The sequence below is a fragment of the Triticum urartu genome, chromosome 7A (assembly GCF_056163025.1).
Source record: "Triticum urartu cultivar PI428250 chromosome 7A, HENAU_Tu73, whole genome shotgun sequence".
NCBI lineage: Eukaryota > Viridiplantae > Streptophyta > Magnoliopsida > Poales > Poaceae > Triticum > Triticum urartu.
Genome location: NC_141879.1, coordinates 235,565,923 through 235,589,289, shown reverse-complemented (window position 1 = coordinate 235,589,289; position 23,367 = coordinate 235,565,923). Strand labels below are relative to the sequence as shown.

Below are 23,367 nucleotides of genomic sequence, written 5' to 3'. Positions count from 1 at the left end.
TGTTTCCGGATAATACAATTCTAGCATGAATAATAAACTTTTATCATGATATAAGGAAATAAATAATAACTTTATTATTGCCTCTAGGGCATATTTCCTTCAGAGGGAAGCAGGGATTTGTAGAGGTTCCAGAGCTCGGTTTTGAAATAGAGATAATTAATATTTTGAGCGGTATACTTTCATTGTCAACATAACAACCAAGAGATGGCGATATCTTCCATGCTACACACATTATAGGCAGTCCCGAAATAGAATGGTAAAGTTTATACTCCCCCTCCACCAACAAACATCAATCCATGGCTTGCTCGAAACAACGAGTGCCTCCAACTATCAACAGTCCCAGGGGGAGTTTTGTTTTGCAATTATTATTATTATTTTTTGAAACGGAGGCAAAAGATTTGCCTCATCGATTAATTAAGCAGAAGAGAATTGCCCAGTTAATTAACGGAAAACCGGGCAAAAACCGATACAAATCAACCACATGTGGACTACTCACTCGACAACCATATCCAACATGTAAAGACCATCAACCCCACACTGCTACATCGCAAAGACACCCCAAACGAGGCTAACTTGGCTAGCGACCACGGACACCACCAAATCCACAAAGACAATGCAGGCCATACGGACAATGCAAGAGACTGAAGATCATCCATTAAGCAGCCGCGGACGCCTTTTTTGTGGCGTCACTCTTCTTTCCTTTGCTCCTAAGAGCCTCCACCACAATCGCCTTGCCAGATCCAGGGCTAGCCGCCTCCAAACGTTTAAGCAAGCTATGAAGCTCTATCTAAAAGAGAATGTCATCGACCTTCTCACGCATAGAGACCTGCCTGACAGTCACGTGCGAGTGGGTTACCGCAACATCAGAACCTTCATCCTCCACAAAGGCGAGCGGCTGGCTAGGCTCTAAAGGATCAGAAGCCAACATATTAATCGTCTGAACATCATCAACCACAGAAGCAACCGACACGATGGACTCAGACATCTCCAGTTGCTCACATGATAGAGCCTCAGAGTTAGGCGCCAACACACCTGTCTCATCAACCTCGTCACTCAAGGACACCTCATGCCTAATGGGCATAGATGAGAGAGTGACAGAACCATCCAAACATCCACTATCCACAAAGGCGAGCGGCTGGCAGGACTCTGACGGTGATGGTGGGGCCAAGGACTCCAATGAGCCCGGCTTCATCGGCTGCACCATAGCTGATTCCCCACAAAGCTCCCGCAGCTCAGGCATAATCTGTAGAACAGGAGCCACGACCTCGGTGATGACCACACCGCCACGGACAGACGACGTCCCATCCACAGCACGAGGAGAAAATTCTCCAAAGAAGCATTCATCCACCTCATCAATGGAACCAGACTGGAGCTCAGGCACCAAAGGCACAACCGAAGCAACCTGAAGCTTGGCAAGAGCGTCGCGAAGCTCAGTGCGGAGGAGCTCAACCTCCTGAAGGAGCTCCGTGCGTAGCAAAGCAAACTGGACTCCAAAGCAGAGACCAAAAAGGCACTGGCATTCGAATCCTGGCGACACCTAGATTGGGACCTTGGTGGCACCGACACATGCAACGACGAGTTGCCCACGACCTCTGCCCAACACCTGGTCAGCGAAGAACAAGGCTGGACAAATGGGGAGCGGCTCCGCTGGTGATGAGCTTGAGAGACCAGAGAGCTCACGCGGGCGACCGGAGAGCGATCCCGAGCAACCGGAGAGTGAGCACGACAAAACCTCTCACGATGACCAGGGCGACGACAGCGTATGCATCTGAATGGCTCATGACATGCACGGACTTGGTGGCCACGCTCGAGGCAATGAAAGCACCTTCCTCGAGCCCAACGCTTGAAGGCGAGGCTACGCTCAAGACCTTCTCTCGACGGCACAGGGGGAGCACCCCGGACGGAACGGTGTCCCCATTCCACATGCTCCCAGCCAGCCTCCGCTTCAAGAGCAGCAGTGGCAGCAGAGATGCCGATGCAAGCCGACTCTGAAGATGGACCAAGCAGCTTCTGTGGTGTCTTCTCGTCATCACATCCTTCAGTGAGGCCCTCAATATCTTCCACATCCTTCACAACAGAGCAACCAAGCTGGAGATGTGCATCGCCAGCAGACCCGTCGGGCAACGGCGACTGTAGAACCAACTCCTCAATCTGGACCTCATCATCATTGACAGCGCACCAGGAAGAAGGCCTGGAGTCGAGCACCACCACCAAGCCAATGCCGGGTGCAGGGACTCGGCCCGCCTGAGGTGGCGAAGGTAGCGTTGGGGCCGCCGCCAGATCCGGTAGAACAAGGAGAGCCTCGGGGATCAAAGCCTGGGACTCCAGCAGCTGACCGGAAGCGTCGCCGGAAGCACACGCCCCCCATTCTCCGCTCTGAACCTGCTCGCGGGTGGAGGCTGCCGCGAGCTACGGGTGACGCGCGGATCCGTGAGGGAGGCCGACGGGGCCGGAGCGGCGGCCGCCGCAGGGGGCTGGTGGGGCGGAGGGCCGTTGTCGCCAGAGCGTTCCAATGCAGGCATGGCTGCTCCCACGGGCTGGGAGAGAGGAGCCATGGCGCCCAGCGGAGCTTCGTAGGGGAGAAGAGAGAGAGCGCTGAGGAGATTCCAGATCCGGTGCCGACGGCCGCAGGGGAAGCTGCGGGGAGGAGATCAAGGTAGCGCCGCCGGCGCGCTCACTCGACGCAGCCGTGGTCGCGAGAGCCTCAATTGTGCACGCCGCGGCATCTTTTTTTTAATGTGTGAGGGAATGATACTTCGTTTTGCAATTATTTTGATTTAGTTTGCATAGAGCATGGGACTGGGCATCCTGGTGACCAGCCATTTTCTCGTGAGTGAGGAGCGGAGTCCACTCCTCTTGAGAATAACCCGCCTAGCATGGAAGATACAGGCAGCCCTAGTTGATACATGAGCTATTCGAGCATACAAACCAGAATGATTATTTGAAGGTTTAGAGTTTGGCACATACAAATTTACTTGGAACGGTAGGTAGATACCGCATATAGGAAGGTATAGTGGACTCATCTGGAATAACTTTGGGGTTGAAGGGATTGGATGCACAAGCAGTATTCCCGCTTAGTACAGGTGAAGGCTAGCAAAAGACTGGGAAGCGACCAACTAGAGAGCGACAACAGCCATGTACATGCATTAAAATTAATAAACATTGGATGCAAGCATGAGTAGGATATAATCCACCATGAACATAAATATCGCGAAGGCTATGTTGATTTGTTTCAACTGCATGCGTGAACATGTGCCAAGTCAAGTCACTTAAATCATTCAAAAGAGGATACCACCCCATCATACCACATCATAACCATCTCAATAGCATGTTGGCATGCAAGGTAAACCATTATAACTCATAGCTAATCAAGCATGGCACAAGCAACTATGATCTCTAATTGTCATTGCAAACATGTTTATCCATAACAAGCTGAATCAAGAACGATGAACTCATCATATTTACAAAAACAAAATAGGTCGAGTTCATACCAGCTTTTCTCATCTCAGTCAGTCCATCATATATCATCATAATTGCCTTTCACTTGCATGACCAAACGATGTGAATAATAATAAGAGTGCACGTGCATTGGACTAAGCTGGAATATGCGAGCATTCAATAAACAGGAGAAGACAAAGCAATATGGGCTCTTGGTATCAACAATAATGCATATAAGAGCCACTTCAACAATTTAATCATGGTCTTCTCCTACTAACCCCCAAAGAAAAGAAATAAAACTATTTACACGGGAAAGCTCCCAACAAGCAAGAGAAGAACGGGAAATATTTTTGGGTTTTATTTTTAATTACTACTACAAGCATGGAAAGTAAATTAATTAAAAGCTACAACTAAATTTTTTTGGTTTTCTTAAGGTTTATTAAACACACAAGAAGAAAGCATAAAAAGGAAAATAAACTAGCATGGATGATACAATGAAAAAGTATGAGCACCGACATCTAGCAATGAGTGTGTGAACATCAATGTAATGTTGGTGGGAAATACATACTCCCCCAAGCTTAGGCTTTTGGCCTAAGTTGGTTTATTGCCAGGGATAGCCTGGCGGATACCCGTAGGTGTAGCTGGGGTGTACTACGACGAAGAATAGTTGGGGTCGTACTGTGATGAAGAAGACTCTGACTGCCATTGGCTGACAGCCACCTCCGGATCCCAAGAATAAACAGACTGTCGTGGAGGCTCCTCTTGTGGTTCCGGTTCCGGGGCTGGTGCAGGGTTCCGGTAGGCGTGAATAGCCGCCAACGGAACAAGGTACGTGCCTACAGTCAAATCAAACAAAGAAGGAGCAGGCAAGGTAATAGTCTCAGGATGATGTTTATTAAAGAACAATTGATATTTAAGCTCTCCTTCCCTATTCTTAACAATAAGATCATGTGCCACCATACTTTTATAATCTAAATAAACACGAGGCAGCACCTTTTCTTCCTTCTCATAATGCCTAATAGGTATGTTAAAATGTGCAGCTAGGCGTGTAGCATAAATGCCTCCAAAGACGGGACCCTTAGTACGGTTCATACTTAACCGTCTAGCAATAATGTCGCCCATACTAAAAGAGTTATCACCGTATAAGCCGTGGTGCAAAATGATAATATCAGGGATACTCAGGTTTCCATAGTTTCGGTGACCAATTAAGCAATGACTAGAAAATATTGCAGAATAGCGTAAAACAGGAAAGTGTATGCTAGTGATTCGTGCATCAGAAACCTTCCTTGTTTCCCCTACGGTGATAGTGTCAATAAATCCCTCCACATCATCACGATGTGGTTCTTCTGTATTGCCCCCAGAAGGGACTAAACAAACCCGACAAAAATCATAGAATGACATCTCCTTATGCTCATCATATAAATGAAACTCCACCGTAGGTGGCGAGTTCCTAGGATGGAAATGAAAGTTTTGCACAAAGGTATTTGTGAGTAAGAGATACTGATTGCATTGGTCGTGGAGGAAAGCAGTGAGGCCTGCATTTTGAGCCAGTTCATAAAAATCTTCATAAATACCGGCCGCTCTCAAGAAATCATCGGAGGGCCATTCACACGCCCGAACCTCCGCGGTGCGAGGCAGATTATACTTAGGCTTAGGTGTCTTTTCCTTCGAGCTTTGGCTCGATGAGCCCCTCAATAGTCTCCTCATTATATTCTGAAAAATTCTGAAATTTTTAGTAACTTCAAAATAAAAGTAAACCAAACTCAATAATATTGATAGCAACTACTCCTACAAGTGCCTAGAGCCTATATCATGCATCAAAACTACTTTTGACCATATAAATTTGACATGCAAGCTCAAGAACAGGGTCACCTAAGCAGCAAAAATTTGCAATGAATAAAACGCTAGAACAAAAACTAATTGGACCAATCGAGGAGTCACATACCAAGGAACAATCTCCCCAAACAGTTTTGTGAGAGGTGCTTTGAGCAAGGAGATCGAAAATGGCAGCAAAGTGAGCTATAACTCATGCTTGAGTTGGTTTTTCGTGTTTGTGGGAGGAAGAAGAATAGGATGGGTGCAGGAATATGTGGAGGAGGGCCACCATGGGCCCATGAGGCAGGGGGCGTGCCTAGGGGGGTAGGGCGCGCCCTCCACCCTTGTGACCAGGTGGCAGCCCCCCCCCCCCCCCCGCGGTAATTTTTGCACCATAAATCCTCAAATATTCCCGAAAAAATCATATTAAATTGACATGTCATTCAGAGGACTTTTATTTTCGGGATATTTTTATATTGCACGGATAAGTCATGAAACAGACAGAAAAATACTATTTTTACTTTATTTCAACTAAATAACAGAAAGTATAGAGAGGGTACAGAAGGTTGTGCTTCTAGTTTCATCCATCTCATGCTCATCAAAAGGAATCCACTACCAAGGTTGATCAAGTCTTGTTGACAAACTCATTCCGATTAACATGAAACCGGAGAAATTTCGAATAACACTAAGTTACCTCAACGGGAATATGCACATCCCCAATAATAAGTATATCATATTTCTTATTGACAGTAGGAAGAGGAAATTCAAAACCTCCAAATATAATCGATGGAATTTTTCCGATAGAATTGATACTATGAACTTGAGGTTGTGTCACACCCTAGCTAGTTCAAGCATTAGAGTGTGCATCATGTTTAAATTTCTCTTAAATTTGAAATGGGGAAGGCAGAAACCCCCAACACCCCCCTGGAAACAACTAGGGTTTACTAAAATTATTTTCAATGAACCTGAAATGCCCTTCTAAAAAGTTCACCCTCTTTGTCTTGGGTTAAAACCTCTGGCAAAATTGGTGCACATTTTTCTAGATCAACGGAAGGTCATTGAATTAAATCATAAGTATTTGAATTTGGGCATTTAAATGCTATAAAATAATTTAAATGCCCAAATAATTCTAGAAATAAATGTTTGCTGTTGGAAATAATCTAAACAGAGCCCACAATTATTTTCAGGATTTTTGGAAACGTTTTAGTATTTTAATTAAAGCCCAACAGTTGCAGTTAAATAGAAAAACAGAAACAAATCAGAAAAAGAGAGAGAGGGAAGCCCACCTGGGCCTTACCTGTGCTGGCCCAGCCCACCTGGCTCGGCCCAGCCAACTGGCTTGCCAGTCGTCGTCCTCCTACCGCCAGAAGGACGCGGAGCGCGTGGCCGGCGCCCGCGGCCACACGCCGGCCACCTCCTGCTTCTGCCGACGCCCTGGAGACGTCCAGGGGTGCCACGCGACCCCCACGTCCCCCTCTCATCCTCTCGCACTCTCCCCCTCATCTCCCTCACTCTCCCCCGCGATGGCCGAGCGCGTTCCTCGCCGCTGTTCGCCGTAGACACCACCAGAGCCATCCCCTCGCCCCTCCGACGAGCCCAACAGCTCCGCCTCGTCGCCCTGGACCTCTCCGCCGACCCACGCGACTCCAAACGCCGCCGAACGCCGTCTTCGGCCTCGGGCATCCGAGCCATCTCCGACCGATTCGCCGCCGCCAGGACCTCCCCGAGCTCGCTGACCCCCTCTCTGACCCCGTTGTGAGCTCCTCTTCCTTTTCCCCTAGCTCCCGTGCTCGTTTGGCCTCTGTAGTTGCCACTTCCACCGCACCCGAGAGCTCCCCTCCGCCGGCCATGGCGCCGTCGTGGCCAGAGCCACAGTGGCTCGAAGCCAAGCTCGCCGTTGTTCTCAGCGCAGCACCAGGAACCCGTAGCCACCACCAGCTCCTTCTCCCGTGCACTGTAGCCTCGAAACCAACCACGCCCAAACTCCGCCCGCCGCCACGAGCTCGATTCTGGCGAGCTCGCTCCACCCCAGCTCCTCCCACTTGCCCCACTAGATGCGCGCGAGCCCCAGCTACGCGTAGCACGTCTCCGCCGTCGATTTGGTCACCGGAGGACCAAATCCGAAGCCCTCCGCTGTCTCGGCCTCGCCGGCGACTCAACGCCAGCGGGATTAGCCCCGCTGACCAGGGGTTTGACCCCAGTTTGACTCCCCTGAGTCAATGACAAGTGGGCCCCCTCTGCTAACTAAATCAAATTAGTTTTAACTAAAAATAATTAGTTTAATTAACTACTGACACGCGGGACCCACCAGTCAGGTTTGACCTGGACGTCCCCGTTGACCACTGACGTCACCCTGACGTAATGCTGACGCAGTAATTAAATTACTGGAATTATTCTTATACAGGAAATTCCAGAAAATAGTCAAAACTTCTAAAAATCATAGAAAATCAACCATAGCTCCAAATGTAAAGATTTATATATGAAAAATGATCAGAAAAATTCAATCTATCCATCTGTTATGGTTTCATGCATAACAAAACAAGTTTACCTTGCTGTTTAAGCAGAATAAGGAAATGCACTATTAAAGCCATGTTTAATGAGCTAATATTTGAATCTTCGATTCAAATGAGTTCATTCCTTTCTGTTATAGCTTGCATTAGGATAAGACACATTCATATTGCCATGTCATAGCATGCATCATATTGTTGCATATCGTCATGTGTTGATTGTGCTCCGATGTGTTCTTCGTGGTAGGTTCTGCCTCCGAGGATATTCACGAGTATCCAACTGAAGGGCAGTATCCCACTACCACTCCATCAGGCAAGAAACCCATTGATCATTCCGATACCAACCCATGTTCTCGCTTCTACTCTTGTTTACTGCATTAAGACAACGCGATTCAAACTGCTGTGTGCTACGGTAGTTGAACCCTTATCCTCTGCATGACCTGTCATTGCCACAGTAACTAGATGAAACCCACTAGCATGTGTAGGAGTTGATTGAGCCATGTATGTGATTCCTACCTTGCTATGCCTGCTATGCTTAGAGTTGTGTCAGGTCTGGTTCATCTGGGTGATGGGCTAGAGTGAAATGCTTATGCCGGTAATGTGAGGGATGTGTTGAACATGTTTTGGTAAAGGTATCGATGAGAGGCCATGTAGGAGTGCATGGTGGGTCGTTTCATTGAGGCCGTCCATAAGAACTGAGATTTGTATGTGTGATTTAAGATGCAATTACTACCGTACATTGGGCCCGAAACCAATGGACCCTCTCGGCTTCTTAATCACCCTAGTACTCTGTCCAGGAGTTGCAAATAGTTTCTGGTGTTTGTAGGTTATGTGTTGGCGGCCGTGTGTAGCGCTGACCCTAGGGGTGGGCTATGTTGCGGTAGATACACCATGGCACGGTGTACCGAGTCACCCGTTTGGTGTCTCGGGAACCCTGTTCACATCGTTCGGGGCCGTAAGTGGAAACCTCGGCCGGACTCCCTGTGGATGGAACTTGGATAGGCGATAAACCTGGACTAGAGACTTAAGTGTTTAGGTAGGCCGTGGCCGACACCCTCGCTGGGCTTTCGCTTGAAGGTTGCTGAGTACATGTCGTGTAAACGGCGGTAAGTGGTGAAAGCGTGTATGAAGAAGTACACCCCTGCAGGGTATAAAACTATTCGAATAGTCGCGTCCGCGGTAAATGACTACTTGGTTGCTTATACAGTTCATAGACAAGTTAATGAATACTACTAAAAGACTCAAGATAAGTGTGAGTACCAAGGATGGCCCTCTCGTAGGATGATGAGGGAGGATCCCCGGTGGAGTATTGTGTTGGTGAGTAGTGGACTCGTGTGCGAAAACTATTTTACTGGTGGAGTTCCGTAGGATAGCTTAGCCAAGAGTCAAAGCTGGCTTGCTGCATTAACCCCACCACCTTCTTGGGAATAAGCATGTATAGTAGGTTCTGATGTAAGACTTGCTGAGTACCTTTGTACTCATGTTTGCTTAATTACTGTTTTCAGACGACAACACCGCCCCCTCTGATGGGTTCTACGTAGACCTTGACGTCGACGAGTGACTTGCCACCCAGGTGGTGATCCTGGCCATGGAGGGCCCTACGTAGATAGACAGGCTTCGAGAAGCCTTCTTTCTTTCTAGAGTCTGTACTCAGACTAGTTGCTTCCGCATGTGCTTGTATGATTGTATGACTTGAGTGTCGGGTCATGTGACCCCTATCTGTATGAACTTGTTATGTATGGCTCCCTGGAGCCTTTAAATAAAGTACTTGAGTTGTAGAGTTTTGTTGTGATGCCATGTTGTATGTACTCATATCGGGCATATTGTGTGTATGATTGAAATGCTTGGTATGAGTGGGATCCGACAATCTAGTTGTTTATCCTTGGCAGCCTTTCTTATGGGGAAATGTAGTCTAGTGTTCCTTGAGCCATAGTAGTCCGCTACAGCCTGGTTCACCGGAGTCCTGCTAGCCCAGCACTACTGCTCAGGACACTTGACTGGCCGGCATGTGTTTCACTTCGTTCCTATGTCTGTCCCTTCGGGGAAATGTCACGCGGTGATATCCGGAGTCCTGCCTAGGCTGCTACAGCCCGGGTTCCCCGGAGTCCTGTTAGCCCAGTGCTACAGCCCGGAATCACTCGCTGATGACCGACATGTTCGATGTGATTCATGTATGCCTGTCTCCATAGGTCTGTGCCGCTTTGGGTTCACGACTAGCCATGTCGGCCCGGGTTCTCTGTCATATGGATGCTAGCGACACTATCATATACGTGAGCCAAAAGGCGCAAACCGTCCCGGGCCATGGTAAGGCGACACCCGTGGGATACCGTGCGTGAGGCTGCAAAGTGATATGAGGTGTTACCGGCTAGATCGATGTGACTTGGAATCGGGGTCCTGACAGTGTTGGTATCAGAGCCGGACTGCCTGTAGGTTCGTTGAGCCAAACTGGTCGATGTCGAGTCTAGAAATGCTTTAGTTATATGTAGGGGAATTGATTGTGGGAGGGAACGTATGGCTCTTTTACTCCTTTACCCTATGCCTCTGATCTGAGTCGTTCTCTTCTCATTCAACGTGGGTTAAGGACTAGGCTCTCTTCTTCTATCAGGTTCACGTGTTACTAATCCGTAGTAGCTTATAGGATTGTTGTTACAAGTCCCAGTTCAGTTTCTACTATTCTTAGTATGTTGCTAAGTGGATCAGAACCTTGATATGATGTTGTTGAGTGGTATTGCGAACTGATGTGGATGTCTCAAATCTTTTTCTGAGCATTTACAGCTGTTATGCTGTCCAATTTTCCCTAGAAATTCTGATGTCTTTGCATTATGGTTGTGCTTTTAGATGGCCAACCGTGTTCAAAACCAAGTGGTTCGCCTGACCCGGTGCCTCGACGTGCCCGGTCATACTGCTATGTTAGTCCGGGTAATGATCGAGACGGGTTACCGTTGGTATCCCGAATACACCGTCGAAGAGCAATTCCGAGACTTTAATCAAAGCCAATATCTTTGCACCGTCAAGATATTTCCTTCTTATCCTGGATCTACCGAGCCCCTTCACTGTTCCTATGGACTCAGGGTTACTGTTGAGATGGCTGTGCAGGATGCTGCCTATTCCATGATGACCATCATGCGAGTCCGGACTGGCCTGCTTCGGAACACCGACTTCCGTTACATGCCAGCTTCACTTCCGGGAGCGCAAGGGTATCTTCAGGCTATCTATGCTGACTCCACTCAGGAGGACTCATTAACTCGTACCACTGCCGAGATGCTCGAAGATAAGGACCGAGAGAATCGGGCCTTGAGGCTGGAGCTTTTCAATACCCGTGCTGATCATTGGGCCACATTGACTCGGTTTGCACCTTCGGTGCAAGCTGGATGTATGGATACAAGGGATCTGTATCCTGTGAGATCAGCTCTGCCAGACATGGTGGATTGGCGTGATGTGGGAGGCATCACCACACCCCGTGGTCCCCGCAGGCCACCGTTTGTTGGTCCAAGAACTCATCCTAGCCCCTATGGTCCACAGGCTCCTCAGGACCGTCTGTTCCCGGATGGTCACGTTGAACTTCCAGGCTATGGAGGAGACCTCTATGAGGACTACTACGGAGCTGTCTGAGTTAGTAGTAGTATCACTAGTATTGTAATAGTTGTATCTCCACTGTCCTGCGTGACTTGTGGAATATGACTTGGCGTGTAGTCAATTCCGGAGGTGTAGACAAATAATGTATAGGAGCTTGGAATGCCTCCGATGAGATGTAACGTCTTTCATCATAGTTGTACTGTAGCCTGGGCTTGTACTAAACTATGTATGATGTGTATGACTGTTGATATATATATGGCAGTTTTATATTACCATGACATACGGATGAACATCTCTGCATTCTGTGTTATCCATTACATTATGCACTTCTTGCTAAGTTTGAGCCATCCTTATCTAAAACATTGTCTTGTTTTCTCCTAGGATGGTCAACACCCGCAACAACCCTGCTGCCTCGGAGCAAGGGGAAGCCAGTGCAGCTAGGGGTGAAAATCTGCCTCACCCGCCTTCTCTGGCCGAAGTGATGCTGGAGGCGGAAAGAAACAAGCGTGAGACTAACCGCCTGCTGGAGCGGATTGAGCAGAACACTGCATGCCACCCACGAAATGACTTGGTGTCAATCAATGACTTTATCAAGCTGTACCCACCAAAGTTTAACCATTCCGTCGAGCCCCTCGACGTGGATGACTGGCTTCGCAGCATCACCCACAAGCTACGTTCTGCCAACGTAGCCGAAGCAGACAAGGTTACTTACACTGCCTACCATCTCGAAGGCCCTGCTAGCCTCTGGTGGGAGAATTTTGAAGCTATGCGCCCGGTCGGCCAAATCACTACTTGGGCTGAATTCAGTGAGGCTTTCCGCGAGCATCACATCCCGGAAGGTCTCATGGATCGCAAGAGAGAGGAGTTCTGCAACTTCACCCAAGGAAGACTGACTATGGATGCTTATAGTCATGAATTTGGGAATCTGGCACGTTATGCCCCTGAAGAGGTATCTACTGACGCTAAGAAGCAGGCAAGGTTCCGCAAGGGACTTAGCCCTGAGCTTCGCCGCGATCTTCGTCTGCACGAGTGCACCTCTTTTTAGAAGTTGGTCAATAAAGCCATCAGTGCTGAGACAGGCCAGACTGATTATGACGCTTCACGCAAGCACTCCCGTGATTTTGGCTCTTCATCCGGCTCTGGAGCTCAGAAGCGCCGGGTGTGGATTCCAAGCACGGCCCTGCCACCCAGGTTCATCCCGAGGCCATCCTTTGAGGCGCCTCGTCCCAACCAGCAATTTGCACCGCCCAAGCCCTATGGTGGCCCCGCTGCTAATGCTGCTCCACGCCCCAATGTGGTGACATGTTTCAAGTGTGGAGAGCCGGGTCACTATAGCCGAGAGTGTCCCCAGAACAACAACCCCACTCAAACTGGAAAGTCTGTTGGCCGTGGTAAGCCCGCGAGAAAGACATTCTACGCCAAGCCGGTCATTACTGCCCGTGGCCATGTCAACTATGTTTCAGCCGAGGAGGCTCATGAGGATCCCAACGTCGTCCTTGGTACGCTCCTTGTTAACTGCCATCCGGCATCTGTTCTTTTTGATACTGGAGCATCTCATTCATTCATATCCGAGAACTATGCTCGATTGCATAACACGACATTCTGTGACATGCCCACTTCCATGGTAATTCAAACTCCGGGTTCCAAATGGCAAACCTCTAGAGTAAGCCATGGGAACGAAATTCTTGTCGATAGACTTGTCTTCCTTGCATCCTTAATAGCTCTCAAGTCCTCGGACATAAACATCATCTTAGGTATGGACTAGATGTCAGCTCATTATGCTAAGATCGATTGTGCCACTAGAACCGTTCAACTTACTCACCCATCGGGCGAGACAGTCAATGTCTTAACTCGAGTGGCCAAGCGCCAGCTTTACTCCCTAAATGCCAACCCTCTTCCAGACCTTGAGGATGTTCCGGTAGTCCGAGACTTTTCGGATGTCTTTCCAGAAGAACTGCCAGGTGTTCCACCTGACAGGGATGTTGAGTTTGTGATAGACCTTGTTCCAGGAACCGTTCCAATTTCTAGAAGACCCTACAAGATGGCACCCTTAGAACTAGCCGAGCTTAAGAACCAACTCGATGAGTCCTTGAAAAGGGGTTTCATCCGTCCTAGTTCCTCTCCTTGGGCTTGCCCCATCCTCTTCGTCAAGAAGAAGGATGGAACGGATCGAATGGTTGTAGATTACCGACCTGTCAACTTGGTCACTATCAAGAACAAATACCCGCTTCCCAGGATCAACGATCTGTATGATCATCTTGCCGGATCCTCAGTCTTTTCCAAGATGGATTTGAGGTTGGGCTACCATCAAATCAAAATGAGAAACGGGGACATTCCCAAAACGGCCTTTGTTACTCGTTATGGCCAATACGAGTACACCATTACGTCCTTCGGTTTAACCAATGCCCCAGCCACCTTCTCCCGGTTAATGAACTCGGTCTTCATGGAGTATTTGGATAAATTTGTCGTAGTATACCTCGATGACATACTCATCTACTCCAAGAATGAAGAGGAACATGCCGAACATCTAAGGCTGGTATTGATGAAACTTCGAGAGCATCGCCTTTATGCCAAATTCTCCAAGTGTGAATTTTGGTTGCCAGAAGTGACCTATCTAGGCCATGTAATCTCTGGTAAGGGTATTGCTGTCAATCCCGAGCGAGTTCAAGCCGTCCTTTATTGGACTCCACCTGAGACGGTCAAGCAAGTTTGGAGCTTCCTTGGCTTAGCGAGCTATTGCCGCCGCTTCGTCGAGAATTTCTCCAAGGTTGCTAAACCTCTAACTGAACTCCTCAAGAAAGATAAAAAGTTCAAGTGGACTCCACAGTGCGAGTTTAGTTTTCAGGAACTGAAAAGACGCCTGACATCTGCTCCCGTACTGGTACCACCAGATTTCTACAAGGACTTTATTATCTATTGCGACGCCTCGCGACAAGGACTAGGTTGCATACTCATGCAAGATCGTCAGGTAATTGCTTATGCTTCACGGCAATTACACCCACATGAGGAAAATTATCCCACACATGATCTAGAGCTTGCAGCTGTAGTCCATGCCCTTAAAACCTGGCGACATTACCTTCTCGGTAATCGTTGCGAGATCTTCACTGATCACCAAAGTTTGAAATATATCTTCACCCAACCAGATTTGAATCTCAGGCAAAGACTTTGGGTTGAGTTGATCTCGGATTACGACTTAGGAATAACTTACACCCCGGGCAAAGCCAATGTCATGGCTGATGCGCTAAGCCGTAAGTCCTATTGTAACAACCTGATGTTACAACAAAGTCAACCACTTCTCCATGAGGAATTTCGTAAGCTAAATCTTCACATTGTTCCTCGAGGATTCCTATCCACCCTGGTGGCGAAACCTACCCTTACGGATCAGATCATCAAGGCACAGAAGGTAGATCCGAGAATCTCCCGTATTAAGAGAAACATTAAGAAAGGAGTCGCGAATTGTTTCTCCATTGATGATCAAGGTGTCGTATACTTTGGGAATCGCCTAGTGGTTCCAAAGGCACAAAACCTGAGGCGGCTGATCCTTAAGGAAGCTCATGAATCCCCTCTCACCATTCATCCCGGTAGTACCAAAATGTATCAAGACCTACGCCAGAGGTTTTGGTGGACTAGGATGAAGAGAGAAATCGCTCAATACATTGCTAATTGCGACGTTTGTCGTCGTGTTAAAGCAGAGCATCAACGACCTACTGGCACCCTTCAACCTTTGGCTATTCCTGAATGGAAATGGGATAAAATCAGTATGGATTTCATCACTGGGTTTCCCAGGACCAAGAGAGGGAATAATGCCATCTTCGTCGTGATCGACCGACTTTCCAAAGTAGCCCATTTATTACCTGTTCGTGAGAGTATCACCGCTAACCAGCTAGCCGATTTATACATCTCCCGAATAGTGTCTCTTCATGGTGTTCCATTGGAAATTAACTCAGACCGTGGGAGTCTCTTCACCCCTCGATTTTGGGAAAGTTTCCAAAATGCTATGGGAACTCGTCTCTCTTTTAGTACCGCCTTCCATCCTCAATCAAGTGGTCAAGTAGAGCGAGTCAATCAAATTCTGGAAGATATGCTCCGAGCCTCTGTCATCTCGTTCGGAATGGGTTGGGAGAATTGCCTCCCATTCACGGAGTTTTCTTATAACAATAGTTACCAAGCCAGCTTGGGCAAGGCTCCTTTCAAAGTTCTCTATGGACGAAAATGTCAAACGCCTCTTAACTGGTCAGAAACCGGGGAAAGACAACTCTTTGGCCCGGATATGATTCAGGAAGCAGAAGAGCAGGTTCGCGTTATTCGTGAGAAATTGAAAATAGCCCAATCTCGTCAAAAGAGTCAATATGATCGTAAACATAAGCCTATGACTTATGAAGTCGACGAGAAGGCTTACCTTTGGGTTACTCCGTTAAAGGGAACCCATCGTTTCGGTATCAAAGGCAAATTGGCTCCTCGTTACATTGGACCCTTTCGCATTCTTGCCAAACGAGGAGAAGTTGCCTACCAATTGGAACTACCTCCGCATCTTTCCAGAGTTCACGATGTCTTCCACGTTTCTCAACTCAGGCGTTGCTTCGCGGATCCTATCCGTGGAGTGGACCACGAAATGCTTGATCTACAAGATAACCTCTCATACCGGGAATATCCCATTCGTATCCTTGATCAAGCCGAGCGTACCACTCGACGTCATAATATCAAGTTTCTCAAGGTTCAATGGTCACACCATTCCGAGAAAGAAGCCACTTGGGAAAGGGAGGATCGTGTTCGACTCGAGTACCCCACCATCTTCCCGGAGGATCCTAAATCTCGGGACAAGATTCTTTTGAGTGGGGGTGAGTTGTCACACCCTAGCTAGTTCAAGCATTAGAGTGTGCATCATGTTTAAATTTCTCTTAAATTTGAAATGGGGAAGGCAGAAACCCCCAACACCCCCCTGGAAACAACTAGGGTTTACTAAAATTATTTTCAATGAACCTGAAATGCCCTTCTAAAAAGTTCACCCTCTTTGTCTTGGGTTAAAACCTCTGGCAAAATTGGTGCACATTTTTCTAGGTCAACAGAAGGTCATTGAATTAAACCATAAGTATTTGAATTTGGGCATTTAAATGCTATAAAATAATTTAAATGCCCAAATAATTCTGGAAATAAATGTTTGCTGTTGGAAATAATCTAAACAGAGCCCACAATTATTTTCAGGATTTTTGGAAACGTTTTAGTATTTTAATTAAAGCCCAACAGTTGTAGTTAAATAGAAAAACAGAAACAAATCAAAAAAAGAGAGAGAGGGAAGCCCACCTGGGCCTTACCTGTGCTGGCCCAGCCCACCTGGCTCGGCCCAGCCGACTGGCTTGCCAGTCGTCGTCCTCCTCCCGCCAGAAGGACGCGGAGCGCGTGGCCGGCACGCGCGGCCACACGCCGGCCACCTCCTGCTTCTGCCGACGCCCTGGAGACGTCCAGGGGTGCCACGTGACACCCACGTCCCCCTCTCATCCTCTCGCACTCTCCCCCTCGTCTCCCTCACTCTCCCCCGTGATGGCCAAGCGCGTTCCTCACCGCCGTTCACCGTAGACGCCACCAGAGCCATCCCCTCGCCCCTCCGACGAGCCCAACAGCTCCGCCTCGTCGCCCTGGACCTCTCCGCCGACCCACGCGACTCCAAACACCACCGAACGCCGTCTTCGCCCTCGTCTTCAACCTCGGGCATCCGAGCCATCTCCGGTCGATTCGCCGCCGCCAGGACCTCCCCGAGCTCGCTGACCCCCTCTCCGACCCCGCTGTGAGCTCCTCTTCCTTTTCCCCTAGCTCCCGTGCTCGTTTGACCTCTGTAGTTGCCACTTCCACCGCACTCGAGAGCTCCCCGCCGCCGGCCATGGCGCCATCGTGCCCAGAGCCACAGTGGCTCGAAGCCAAGCTCGCCGTTGTGCTCAGCGCAGCACCAGGAACTCGTAGCCACCACCAGCTCCTTCTCCCGTGCACCGTAGCCTCGAAACCAACCCCGCCCGAACTCCGGCCGCCGCCACGAGCTCGATTCCGGCGAGCTCGCTCCACCCCAGCTCCTCCCACTTGCCCCACTAGATGCGCGCGAGCCCCAGCTACGCGTAGCACGTCTCTGCTGTCGATTTGGTCACCGGAGGACCAAATCCGAAGCCCTCCGCCGTCTCGGCCTCGCCGGCGACTCAACGCCGGCGGGATTAGCCCCGCTGACCAGGGGTTTGACCCCAGTTTGACTCCCCTAAGTCAATGACAAGTGGGCCCCCTCTGCCAACTAAATCAAATTAGTTTTAACTAAAAATAATTAGTCTAATTAACTACTGACACGCGGGACCCACCAGTCAGGTTTGACCTGGACGTCCCCGTTGACCACTGACGTCACCCTGATGTAATGCTGACGCAGTAATTAAATTACTGGAATTATTCTTATACAGGAAATTCCAGAAAATAGTCAAAACTTCTAAAAATCATAGAAAATCAACCATAGCTCCAAATGTAAAGATTTATATATGAAAAATGATCAGAAAAATTCAATCTATCCATCTGTAATGGTTTCATGCATAACAAAACAAGTTTACCTTGCTGTTTAAGCAGAATAAGGAAATGCACTATTAAAGCCATGTTTAATGAGCTAATATTTGAATCTTTGATTCAAATGAGTTCATTCCTTTTTGTTATAGCTTGCATTAGGATAAGACACATTCATATTGCCATGTCATAGCATGCATCATATTGTTGCATATCGTCATGTGTTGATTGTGCTCCGATGTGTTCTTCGTGGTAGGTTCTGCCTCCGAGGATATTCACGAGTATCCAACTGAAGGGCAATATCCCACTACCACTCCATCAGGCAAGCAACCCATTGATCGTTCCGATACCAACCCATGTTCTCGCTTCTGCTCTTGTTCACTACATTAAGACAACGCGATTCAAACTGCTGTGTGCTACGGTAGTTGAACCCTTATCCTCTGCATGACCTATCATTGCCACAGTAACTAGATGAAACCCACTAGCATGTGTAGGAGTTGATTGAGTCATGTATGTGATTCCTACCTTGCTATGCCTGCTATGCTTAGAGTTGTGTCAGGTCTGGTTCATCTGGGTGATGGGCTAGAGTGAAATGCTTATGCCGGTAATGTGAGAGATGTGTTGAACATGTTTTGGTAAAGGTATCGATGAGAGGCCATGTAGGAGTACATGGTGGGTTGTTTCATTGAGGCCGTCCATAAGAACTGAGATCCGTATGTGTGATTTAAGATGCAATTACTACCGTACATTGGGCCCGAAACCAATGGACCCTCTCGGCTTCTTAATCACCCTAGTACTCTGTCCAGGAGTTGCAAATAGTTTCTGGTGTTTGTAGGTTATGTGTTGGCGGCCGTGTGTAGCGCTGACCCTAGGGGTGGGCTATGTTGCGGTAGATACACCGTGGCACGGTGTACCGAGTCACCCGTTTGGTGTCTCGGGAACCCTGTTCACATCGTTCGGGGCCGTAAGTGGAAACCTCGGCCGGACTCCCTGCGGATGGAACCTGGATAGGAGATAAACCTGGACTAGAGACTTAAGTGTTTAGGTAGGCCGTGGCCGACACCCTCGCTGGGCTTCCGCTTGAAGGTTGCCGAGTACATGTCGTGTAAACGGCGGTAAGTGGTGAAAGCGTGTATGAAGAAGTACACCCCTGCAGGGTATAAAACTATTCGAATAGCCGCGTCCGCGGTAAAGGACTACTTGGTTGCCTATACAGTTCATAGACAAGTTAATGAATACTACTAAAAGACTCAAGATAAGTGTGAGTACCAAGGATGGCCCTCTCGTAGGATGACGATGGAGGATCCCCGGTGGAGTATTGTGTTGGTGAGTAGTGGACTCGTGTGCGAAAACTATTTTACTGGTGGAGTTCCGTAGGATAGCTTAGCCAAGAGTCAAAGCTGGCTTGCTGCATTAACCCCACCACCTTCTTGGGAATAAGCATGTATAGTAGGTTCTGATGTAAGACTTGCTGAGTACCTTTGTACTCATGTTTGCTTAATTACTGTTTTCAGACGACAACACCGCCCCCTCCGATGGGTTCTACGTAGACCTTGACGTCGACGAGTGACTTGCCACCCAGGTGGTGATCCTGGCCATGGAGGGCCCTACGTAGATAGACAGGCTTCGAGAAGCCTTCTTTCTTTCTAGAGTCTGTACTCAGACTAGTTGCTTCCGTATGTGCTTATATGATTGTATGACTTGAGTGTCGGGTCATGTGACCCCTATCTGTATGAACGTGTTATGTATGGCTCCCTGAAGCCTTTAAATAAAGTACTTGAGTTGTAGAGTTTTGTTGTGATGCCATGTTGTATGTACTCATATCGGGCATATTGTGTGTATGATTGAAATGCTTGGTATGAGTGGGATCCGACAATCTAGTTGTTTATCCTTGGCAGCCTTTCTTATGGGGAAATGTAGTCTAGTGTTCCTTGAGCCATAGTAGTCCGCTACAGCCCGGTTCACCGGAGTCCTACTAGCCCAGCACTACTACTCAGGACACTTGACTGGCCGGCATGTGTTTCACTTCGTTCCTATGTCTGTCCCTTCGGGGAAATGTCACGCGGTGATATCCGGAGTCCTGCCTAGCCTGCTACAGCCCGGGTTCCCCGGAGTCCTGTTAGCCTAGTGCTACAGCCCGGAATCACTCGCTGATGACCGACATGTTTGATGTGATTCATGTATGCCTGTCTCCATAGGTCTGTGCCGCTTTGGGTTCATGACTAGCCATGTCGGCCCGGGTTCTCTGTCATATGGATGCTAGCGACACTATCATATACATGAGTCAAAAGGCGCAAACGGTCCCGGGCCATGGTAAGGCGACACCCGTGGGATACCGTGCGTGAGGCCGCAAAGTGATATGAGGTGTTACCGGCTAGATCGATGTGACTTGGAATCGGGGTCCTGACAGGTTGTTTCCTTGGAAAGTGTACCGTATGCTCATTACCATTAATACGAAAAAGTGACATTGCCTTTGTTGCAATCAATAACAGCCCTTGCAGTATTAAGAAAAGGTCTTCCAAGAATAATAGACATACTATCGTCCTCGGGAATATCAGGAATAACAAAGTCCGTTAAAATAGTAACATTTGCAACCACAACAGGCACATCCTCACAAGTACCGACAGGTATAGCACTTGATTTATCATCCATTTGCAAAAATATTTCAGTAGGTGTCAACTTATTCAAGTCAAGTCTATGATATAAGGAGAGAGGCATAACACTAACACCGGCTCCAAGATCACATAAAGCAGTTTTAACATAGTTTCTTTTAATGGAGCATGGTATAGTAGGTACTCCGGGATCTCCAAGTTTCTTTGGTATTCCAGCTTTAAAAGTATAATTAGCAAGCATGGTGGAAATTTCAGCTTCTGGTATCTTTCTTTTATTTGTAACAATATCTTTCATGTACTTAGCATAAGGATTCATTTTGAGCATATCAGTCAATCGCATACGCAAAAAGATAGGTCTAATCATTTTAGCAAAGCGCTCAAAATCCTCATCATCATTTTTCTTGGATGGTTTGGGAGGAAAAGGCATGGGTTTCTGAACCCAAGGTTCTCTTTCTTTACCATGTTTCCTAGCAACAAAGTCTTTCTTATCATAACGTTGATTCTTTGATTGTGGGTTATCAAGATCAACAGCAGGTTCAATTTCTACATCATTATCATTACTAGGTTGAGCATCATCATGGACATTATTATTAAGATTATCACTAGTTTCAGGTTCATTGCCAGATTGTGTTTCAGCATCAGAAATAGAAATATCATTTGGATTATCAGGTGGTTCAGCAATAGGTTCACTAGAAGTTTGCACAGTCCCATCATTTTTCTTTTTCTTCTTTTTAGAAGAACTAGGTGCATCAATATTATTTCTCTGAGAATCTTGCTCAATTCTCTTAGGGTGGCCTTCAGGATACAAAGGTTCTTGAGTCATTCTACCAGTTCTAGTAGCCACTTTAACAACATAATCATTTTTCTTATTATTCATCTCATTGAGCAATTCTTTTTGAGCTTTAAGTACTTGTTCTACTTGAGTGGTAACCATAGAAGCATGTTTGCTAACAAGTTTAAGTTCACCTCTAATATTAGCCATATAATCACCCAAGTATTTATGTTGGGGAACGCAGTAATTTCAAAAAATTTCCTACGCACACGCAAGATCATGGTGATGCATAGCAACGAGAGGGGAGAGTGTTGTCTACATACCCTTGTAGACCGGCAACGGAAGTGTTGACACAACGTAGAGGAAGTAGTCGTACGTCTTCCCGATCCGACCGATCCAAGTACCGAACGTACGGCACCTCCGAGTTCTGCACACGTTCAACTCGGTGACGTCCCTCGAGCTCCGATCCAGCAAAGTGTTGAGGGAGAGTTTCTTCAGCATGACGGCATGATGACGGTGATGATGTTCTACCGACTCAGGGCTTCGCCTAAGCACTGCTACGATATGACCGAGGTGGAATATGGTGGAAGGGGGCACCGCACACGGCTAAGGAACGATCACGAGGATCAACTTGTGTGTCTATGGGGTGCCCCCCACCCCCGTATATAAAGGAGTGGAGGAGGGGGAGAGGGCCGGCCCCTATGGCGCGCCCTGGAGGAGTCCTACTCCCACCGGGAGTAGGATTCCCCCCTTCCCTAGTTGGAGTAGGAGAGGAAGGGAAGGAGGAGTAGGAGAGAAGGAAAGGGGGGGCACACCCCCCAAACCTTCTCCAATTCGGCCTCCTGCCCAAAGGGGGCGCACCAGCCCCTTGTGGGCTGGTGTGCTTCCTTCTTATGGCCCATAAGGCCCATAACTTCTCCCCGGGGGTTCCGGTAACCTCCCGGTACTCCGGAAAAATGCCTGAACCACTCGGAACCCTTCCGATGTCCAAACATAGTCATCCAATATATCAATCTTTACGTATTGACCATTTTGAGACTCCTCGTCATGTCCCCGATCTCATCCGGGACTCCGAACAACCTTCGGTACATCAAAACACAAAAACTCTTATTACGATTGTCACCGAACTTTAAGCGTGCGGACCCTACGGGTTCGAGAACTATGTAGACATGACCGAGACACGTCTCCGATCAATAACCAATAGCGGAACCTGGATGCTCATATTGGCTCCTACATATTCTATGAAGATCTTTATCGGTCAAACCGCATAACAACATACGTTGCTCCCTTTGTCATCGGTATGTTACTTGCCCGAGATTCGATCGTCGGTATCTCAATACCTAGTTCAATCTCGTTACCGGCAAGTCTCTTTACTCGTTCCGTAACACATCATCCCGCAACTAACTCATTAGTTGCAATGCTTGCAAGGCTTATAGTGATGTGCATTACCGAGTGGGCCCAGAGATACCTCTCCGACAATCGGAGTGACAAATCCTAATCTCGAAATACGCCAACCCAACAAGTACCTTTGGATACACCTGTAGAGCATCTTTATAATCACCCAGTTACGTTGTGATGTTTGGTAGCACACAAAGTGTTCCTCCGGTAAACGGGATTTGCATAATCTCATAGTCATAGGAACATGTATAAGTCATGAAGAAAGCAATGGCAACAAACTAAACGATCAAGTGCTAAGCTAACGGAATGGGTCAAGTCAATCACATCATTCTCCTAATGATGTGATCTTGTTAATCAAATGACAACTCATGTCTATGGTTAGGAAACATAACCATCTTTGATCAACGAGCTAGTCAAGTAGAGGCATACTAATGACACTCTGTTTGTCTATGTATTCATACATGTATTATGTTTCCGGTTAATACAATTCTAGCATGAATAATAAACATTTATCATGATATAAGGAAATAAATAATAACTTTTATTATTGCCTCTAGGGCATATTTCCTTCAGTCTCCCACTTGCACTAGAGTCAATAATCTAGTTCACATCACCATGTGATTTAACATCAATAGTTCACATCACCATGTGATTAACACCCATAGTTCACATCGTCATGTGACCTACACCCAAAGGGTTTACTAGAGTCAATAATCTAGTTCAC

At 47.7% G+C, this 23,367-nt stretch overlaps 1 pseudogene; it reads right to left on the bottom strand.

Moving 5' to 3' along the window:
* Positions 1–467: 467 nt before the first annotated feature.
* LOC147959148 (uncharacterized) lies at positions 468–2,555 on the bottom strand (annotated as a pseudogene).
* Positions 2,556–23,367: the final 20,812 nt, after the last annotated feature.